This window comes from Alosa alosa, chromosome 9 (genome assembly GCF_017589495.1).
Source record: "Alosa alosa isolate M-15738 ecotype Scorff River chromosome 9, AALO_Geno_1.1, whole genome shotgun sequence".
Lineage (NCBI taxonomy): Eukaryota > Metazoa > Chordata > Actinopteri > Clupeiformes > Clupeidae > Alosa > Alosa alosa.
The window spans coordinates 36,405,033-36,413,516 of NC_063197.1; positions in this window are offsets into that span (position 1 = coordinate 36,405,033).

The following is an 8,484-nucleotide window of genomic DNA, read 5'->3' on the forward strand; positions in this document are numbered from 1 at the left end:
CACTTTATGTATCTTATTAATCAATGCTGTCAGTGTTGCAACTGTACACTGCGTGCAGATGTTTTTTCTTTTTTGTCTATTGGAATGCCAGTGTTGCAACTGTACACTGCGTGCTTTTATTTATTTATCTATTTTCATTCTAGCTAGTCACTGTACAGCACTTTGGTCAGTTTTGCACTGTTTTAAATGTGCTTTATAAATAAAAATTACTTACCAATTACTTACTTACTAGAAGCCTGCGCTTCCACACCACCAGACTCACCAACAGCTCCATACACCAGGCTGTTAGGATGCTGAACTCTCTCCCCCCTCTCCCCCTCCACCCTCAGCTACATAACATCCTGGACTTTGGACCCACAATGGCTGCCTTGCACTACTTGTTGTTGTTGTCCTGTTGTCCTGGAAACACAACACTTCTGCTGCTCTTACATAACTTGCACCACTATGCCACTTGCTTACTTAGGTCAAACAGAACTACCTCAGCCATTTATTGGCCTGACTTTGCACTATTATATTGACTGTCTATGCACAATTTCAACCCAATTTTGCTGCTCTTATTTCTTCATTGTATGTGCCTTCTTATTTACTCATTTATTGTTTACTTGAATGTTATGTTTGTCTGTGGACTTAACCCTCTAGGCGCCACGGTACTGAATAAAACGGCCGATTTAGTCAAATAGGGTGTCATATTTCATTCAACCTCCACTCCACTAGATGGCAGACATGTCATACGTCATCCCCAAGTCCAAAAAAGGGCATGCTTTAAACAAAACCTTCGAGCTACAGCGCATTGAATCAGTGCGTGCAATACCGGAGCTAGTGTGCGTGTGAGCCACTTTATCAGAGCGATATTGTCAACGTCAGCGAGTATTTGCATTAGATTATCGTCTAATGGCATCAAAAAAGTTTAACTGAAATTAAGTGTTGGGTCTTCTATTCGCGGACCCTGATTCTGAAGGGGAATATCTGCCTTCAGAAAATGACGGTGATTCGTTTAGTGAGGCTTCAGATGCGTCCCTGCCTTGCAATGATGCAGCTGGACAAAGTGAGAGTTTAGCTTACACCAAGCACAAACGTTGAATCGTTTGCCCAATGTCAGTGGTGGGAATAATGTTTCACGGGGTCGGAGTGTTCATCGGGAAGTTAGCAGGGTGTTAGTGGTGTGGCGAACGAGGCTGGAGGTAGCCTAATGTCCATGTAGTGCTAGCTTCTATCTTCTGACCGTGTGCCTCCGACAGTAACGTGGTGGAGCCTTTGTCTAATGCCACTGCTGGGTATGTTAGACGAGGTCGAAGGGCTCATAGGACAGTTAGGGGGGAACGTAGAGGCAGTGTGGGGAGTCGCAATGAGAATGACAGTAGGCCTAGTCCAAGCTGCGCAAATTCTTTCCACTCGGCGCGCGCGCGAGGCAGATCTGGCCATGCTGCTCGCAGTAGGAGCAGAGGTGGTGACACAGGGCAGGGGAGCCATTAGGCCATGCATAGTCTATCACAAGATGATGGGAATGCCGGCCCTGTATGGATAGGGATAGGGAGTCATTATCTCTACAGCAAAAGGCCTGCTACATAAAAAAAAAAATTGTCAGCCATTTATTAGTAATGATTTACACTGTTGATCTATTTCCCTGACCATTTAGGACATACACTGTGTGTTCATGTCCTTGTGATGTGTGTGTCTTTGTCAGCTAAGAAAAAAACAACAAAAAGAAAAAAAATACTAACATTGTCTCTTCATCTCACTCCTGATCTGTGCCTTGCCGTGGCAAGTGAGCTTTTGAACTAAACAGGTCTTGTCTACTTGTGTTTGTGTATCATCTGAATAATATATATGTGCCCCATACATGGAATCAGAGTGCCTACTGTATGTAGTAAATGGAAAATCTCTACAGCAAAAGGCCAGCCTACCGCTACATGGTTTGTTTCTGCCATTTATTAGTAATGATTTACACAGTTTGTTTACTACTTAGTATTTACCTGAGCATTCAGTATTGTGCAATATAGCATACAGAAGGTGAGGGACATTGTGGGGGGAAAGAAGTGGTGCATTTTATCATTCAAACATGCAACTTTTCATGAAAATTCTATAATCCAAGATGGCCGCCACAATATGACATCATAATATGCAAATTAGATATAAACTTAAATGTAATCCCTACATAAACTTTGGGTCATCCTTAATATTTCTCTAATTTACAGAAAGTCTCTATCTCTTATCACTTTTAAGATATAGCCTTTTGAAATGAAGATGTCAAAATCGAACGTTTCGAAAAAAAACCTAAAGGGTTAATTGGTAAAATTTGTCTTGTCTTCACCGTGGGATAGTGAGAAACGTCATTTCGATCTCTTTGTATGTCTGGGCATGTGAAGAAATTGACAATAAAGCAGACTTTGACTTTGACTTTGAACAGTAAGCTTATCTTATGTACAGTCTATGGACGAATACAACTTACCTGATGTAGAAACTACAAATATAAATAAAGTTGACTTGACTTTATGTTTCTATTTGATACTTCTGTATCTGTAATTGGTGTGTAGATCGCAAATGATGTGTTGTGTGAACAGAAATGTTCTTAAAGGACAAGTTCGGTATTTTACACTGAAAGCCCTGTTTTCAGATTGTTTCTGATGAAATAGAACAGTTAAGATTGAAATTTGGACATATGCTGCTGGTCTTAGAGTTTTGGTTTCTGTGGTAGGGCCCCCCCACCGCGTTTTAGAAAGGATTGTTCCAGTGCACCTATGCAGCCATTGTGGAGGTGGGGGGACGCTACCACAGAAACCGAAAACTCTCAGACCAGCAGCATATGTCCAAATTTCAATCTTAACCATTCTATTTCATCAGAAACAATCTGGAAGTGTAAAACTTTAAGTGTAAAATACCGAACTTGTGTTGACAACAGCGCATGTGTGTGTGTGTGTGTGCAGGGAGGTTAGTGCAGGGCGATATGTAGCAAAAAAAGGTGTTTGGAACATTTCATATAGATTTTTGCAAATTATGTTTTTTCACTTCTTCAGACCCTATAGTTTGCAAAACTACCTGTTTCCAATTTTTTCCCGGACTGCACAGGTCCAAAATCCAAGATGGCGGATATATCACCAAAAATTGCAAATAATCGCCTTTTTAAACATTTTAAATGGATATATGTTAGGTATCATTGTATACATACATTTTCTAATAAAATTGAATGACTTGAGGTAATAAATATGACCATGGGTGACATGATAACCACCATTATGCTATTTATTGGCATACCCAGAAAAACACATTGACTGATTTAAAAGTTACCTTCACATAACCTAATAATCATTTGAATTAAAGTAATGTTCTGCACTCCAGAAGTAATGTTCTGCACCCCAATAGATCAGATTAGAGTAGATTAGATTCAACTTTATTGTCATTGCAGAGTACAAGTATGAAGACAACGAAATGTTGTTTTGCATCTAACCAGAAGTGCAAAAAAGGAGAAAAGTGCAATGTGATATACAAAGCAGTGTTTCCCATACATTGACTTACTTGTGGCGGCCCACCACAATATTAACTTTGACCACCACACAATGATTTGCCATGTTGTACTATTTAAATTGGATGAAATCCTTTCATTGTAGAGCTATGGGCACCTTTGCAAAGCCTTTCCTTGTCTCTCTTTCTTTCTCTCTCTCTCTCAACGAACCTGCCCCACCTCTGCATTCACATTTAAAGAAAACATTGTTATTTGTGTAAGGATTGTTGTTGGCATAGAAGATGACTGGTTAAATCGTGATTAAATCAGGTTAGCATCATAAACATGCTGCGCAAAACTGTTGCAACCCCCACCATCACTTACCACCACAAATAGAACTGAATTCTGTGGGAAACACTGCAAAGTATAGACAGGTGGTGCATAGACAGGTCAAGAAATATAGTACAGTGTAGACAGTAGTATATAGTTGATTTGTATAAAGTAGAGAGGTATAGACTAATATAAATATGTGCAGTGTATTAACAGTTACCTTATAAGAGCAGAATAAATATGTCTATGTAATGTGAACAATGTATGTTGTCCCTGTCAAGGTTGCCATGGTCATGGACACCTCAACAGGCACAGGCAAGGAGGCATTGGACGGGGGGCTTAGTTGGTTGGTTGTCACTGAAATGGAGAGCTAGACTTCAGCTGCAGGAAAGAAGCTTCCTCTTAACCTGCTGTGCGCCTTATGCAAGCATTGCTTGCCTTGGATGGCCTCAATGGAGGGGAGTGAGGAATGCGTTGGGCAGTTTTCACCACCCTCTGCAGTGCTTTTCGGTTGTGGGCAGAGCAGTTGCCATACCAAACTGTGACACAGTTGGTTTGTGTTGGCTGTGACACAGGTCTCCTCTCACCCATCTCACCTGAAGTCCCATCCTCGACTGCCCTACTACTGTCCCCTTATCTGGATTCCTGGCCTGTACAGCCTAGCGGCCCATCACCTGCCTATGACAATTCTGCCCGGATTCCTGGCCCGTCTGCCAACCCACCACATTCCCCTTGACAACTCCCTTCCCCTGGACAAATCCAACGCTGGACTATTTGAACTTTGTCACTAAATCAGGATTAATGAATTATCAAACCAGATACGTAATCACCCCACCTCTTGTAACTTTTAGCTCAAGTGCTATTAACACCATGTCTTATTCTCTACACCTGACTATCATATGCATTTGCCATGTATACAGACCTTACTGTCCTGTATTGACCCTAGGCAGATGGGTCAGGCCCTTGAGTCGTGGATCTGCTCGAGGTTTCTTCCTATATGCATCTCCAATTCTAGGGAGTTTTTCCCCCCCCTGTTACCCCGGTTACCCCTGGGCCTCTCTCTCTTTCTTTTCTTTTCTTCCTTTCTTTCCTTTTTCTCTGATTGCCTACATTCTGTAAAGCGCCATGATACATGTGTAATGTTTTGGCGCTCTATAAGCACAATAAATTAATTAAATTTACATTAAAGTAATTAAATTAAATAAAAAAAAACACTTGATGGTGCAGGGGTAGAAGTTCACAAGGATCTGAGGAGGCCGGTGGACCTTCTTTAGCCTCCTCAGATAGAAGAGATGCTGGTAAGCCTTCTTGATCAGGGTAGAGGTGTTGAGGGTCCAAGAGAGGTCCAAGAGATGTGGACACCCAGAAATCTGAAGCTGGTGATACACTCCACTTCAGTCCCATTGATGAGAATGGGTGTGTGTGCTAGCTTTAGACTTCCTGAAGTCCACAATGAGCTCTTTGGTCTTCAATAATTCTGTTAACAGGACTTTGTGGAGAATTTCTATTGTGGAGAAATTGTGGGAACATATGAATTTGTTGATTATATGCAAGCCTAATGCTGCCCACTACAGCTAAGTCGGCCTTCATCCATGAATTGTGACTGGTTTCAGAAACAGCATCCTCTGAACAATCTACAGAGAGTAGCTCAGTGCAATTAACACACACATTGGATACCATCTTAATAGATGGCATGGCTGTTGTGCAGGAGATGGTTGTCAGGAAGTGACAAACTGTTGCCAAGATCTGGAAGAATGCTTCTTTGAAAATGTTGAAAGTAAGGCATGAGGCTACAATGACATATACTTATTATTTAACAACTATACCATCACAAACTCCATAAAAGACAAGACGAGACAGGTCCATACAATGGGAAAAGCACATGATAAGGGATACAAAATACAAGACTCTACACCAATCAAAGACTTTAAAGCTTTCCTGGGATCGAAGGAAACCAAAGCCAACCTCATCCTCTACCTTGGTTATAAAGCTGTTGAACTATGTAAACTGCCAGTCAGTTCAAACACACAAAGGTGGCAGTAGCAGTAAGTCATTTTGGCAAAACCCCATATATCTATCTACATGTCACACAGATGTCTTGGTGCTTGCCCTTCGCAGGGTACCAGACATCAACAAAGACAGTCTCATTGTCATGGGCACTGGAGAACGTCGACAAAAGATACAGCCTAGAAATCTTGAAGCACCCTAGCGGCAGCAAATGTACTTTGCAGTCAGGGTAGTCTAGCAACTCTCCGGCTTGTGAGGTGGAAAAACCAAACTTCGCTCAGGACAATCACATCGTGTATAGAGTCGGTAGACCTATCGGGTATCCTATTGTATCCTATCCTATCAGGAAATTGAAAGTCAACCGTTTGTCCCGCCATTTACCGTTTATCCCGTGGGAAAGGAAAAGTTTCTGTTTCAAGTCAATCAAGTCATTAACACACTTTGTAGGCTTGTAGTAGGTCCTCATCCATCTCCAGACGTGTTAGCTGGATATGAGAAATTTGTGTGTCAGCTCCTCAAAACATGGTTTTCAAACAGCTAAAGCCCTTCGGTGGAACATGTTTAAAACTCTAAAACCCAACCAGGGAGTGGAAAAACTAGGGAAATCCCATCCCTATGATTGCCCTACCATCGCCTATTGCTGTCCCCATGCTCGGATTCCTGCCTGCGCAGCCTAGCGACCCACTATTTGCCCGATGACAACTCCTAATTCCTATGGACAATTCATCCCCTACACTGGTGTCACGGCTGCACGGGCAAAGTATGGCAAGGCAAGGGAATCTTTGAAATACAAGAATCTTTATTCTAGAACACAACCCACATAGACTAATAACTGACCAGGACTGAGAGGAGACAGAGGGTTTACATACACAATAGGTAACAGGGCACAGGTGGACAATGATCAAGGTAAAACAAGACAGGTGGAAACCAATATTAAACTAACAGACTAATTAACAGAAAGACAGAGGACTGGACGAGACCAACAAGACATTAACGGGGAACAGGTGTGGAAACAGAAACGGAGGGAAAACTAACAAGACAGGAAGCACAGACCAAATAAGGAGATGGGGCAGAGACAAAGACAGGTGACAGGCAGGTAAACACAAAGCACATGGGGAACAAACAAAGGAGCACATGGCACCGGACCCTTACAACTGGACTATTTGAACTTAACACTAAATAGGATTCATGCATTATCATACTGGTTATGTAACCATCCAACCACTTTGTAACATATACCTCAGGTGGCTCTAAATACCATGTTCTATTCTCTGTATATAGACCTTACTGTCCTGTAACTGACCCCAGGCAGATGGGTCAGGCCCTTGAGTCGTGGATCTGCTTGAGGTTTCATCCTATATGTTTCTCCCATTCTTGGGAGTTTTTCCTCGCCCCTGTAACTCATGGGCTCTGTCTGAATGTTTAACACTCTGTAAAGCGCCATGAGACATGTGTAATGTTTTGACGCTCTATAACTGAAATTAAATTAAGTATAAGTATATATACTTTTTTGATCCCGTGAGGGAAATACAATTAAAATTCTGAAAGCACACAGGCAAGCAAATGTTTGGGCACAAGATACAGTGCCTGCTCCAAAGATTCTTGACTCACTATCACTAAGATGGAGACAAATTGTTGAGGGGCAATCGGCTCCTGTTCTGTCAAAACTTCCACCAGCACCAGAGGCTGTTGTGGAACTTGTGAAGTGTTGTTGTCTTGCCAGCCAATGCAGTATAAGGTGTTCTTGCAAGAGTAACAACTTACCATTCACGCAACTTTGCAGGTGTGAAGGCTCTGAGGAGATGTACACCAATATTAAAAAGACAGTGACAGTGGTGAGTATAAATACTTGAGTGACTGACAATGTTTTGTTGAACTCTTCAATAATGAAACAAGATGCAGATTTTTTTAACACATCTGACTTCTGCTACAACACCGAGTCATGCCACATGCAGAAGTTTTCTGACGACACTGCAATTGTGGGGTGTTATCAGGGATAAGCAAGAGGAGGAGTACAGGAGCCTGGTGGAGGACTTTGTCCAGTGGTGCAAACTCAATCACCTTCAACTCAACACTTCAAAGACCAAGGAGAATGTGGTGGATTTCCGCAGGTCTAAGCCCGCTCTGCTACCAGACTCCATTGATGGGGTCAACGTGGAGGTGGTAAGCACCCACAAGTATCTGGGTGTCCCCCTGGACAATAAACTGGACTGGTCAGCCAACACTGACGCACTCTACAAGAAAGTACAGAGCAGGCTGTACTTCCTGAGGAGGCTGCGGTCCTTCAATGTGTGCAGCAAGCTCCTCAGGATGTTCTACCAGTCTGTTGTGGCCAGCGTCCTCTTCTATGCAGTGGTATGCTGGGGAGGAAGCACAAAGAAGAAGGATGCTGGGCGACTTGACAGGTTGGTAAGGAAGTCTGGCTCTGTAGTGGGAGCTGAACTGGAGTGCATCACTTCAATATCTGACAAAAGGTCCCTGAACAAACTGATCAACATCTTGGACAATGAATGTCATCCACTCTTCAGCACTATTAAAAAGCAAAAGAGCTTGATCAGCTGGAGACTTCGCTCACTGCCATACACAACTGAAAGGCTGAGGAAGTCATTTGTCCCAAGGGCCATTGAACTGTCCAATGCCTCACTAAAGGGAAGAGGAGAGATAGACTTCTCTGCTTAGTCTGTCTGCCTCTCCACCCTCTCCATGTT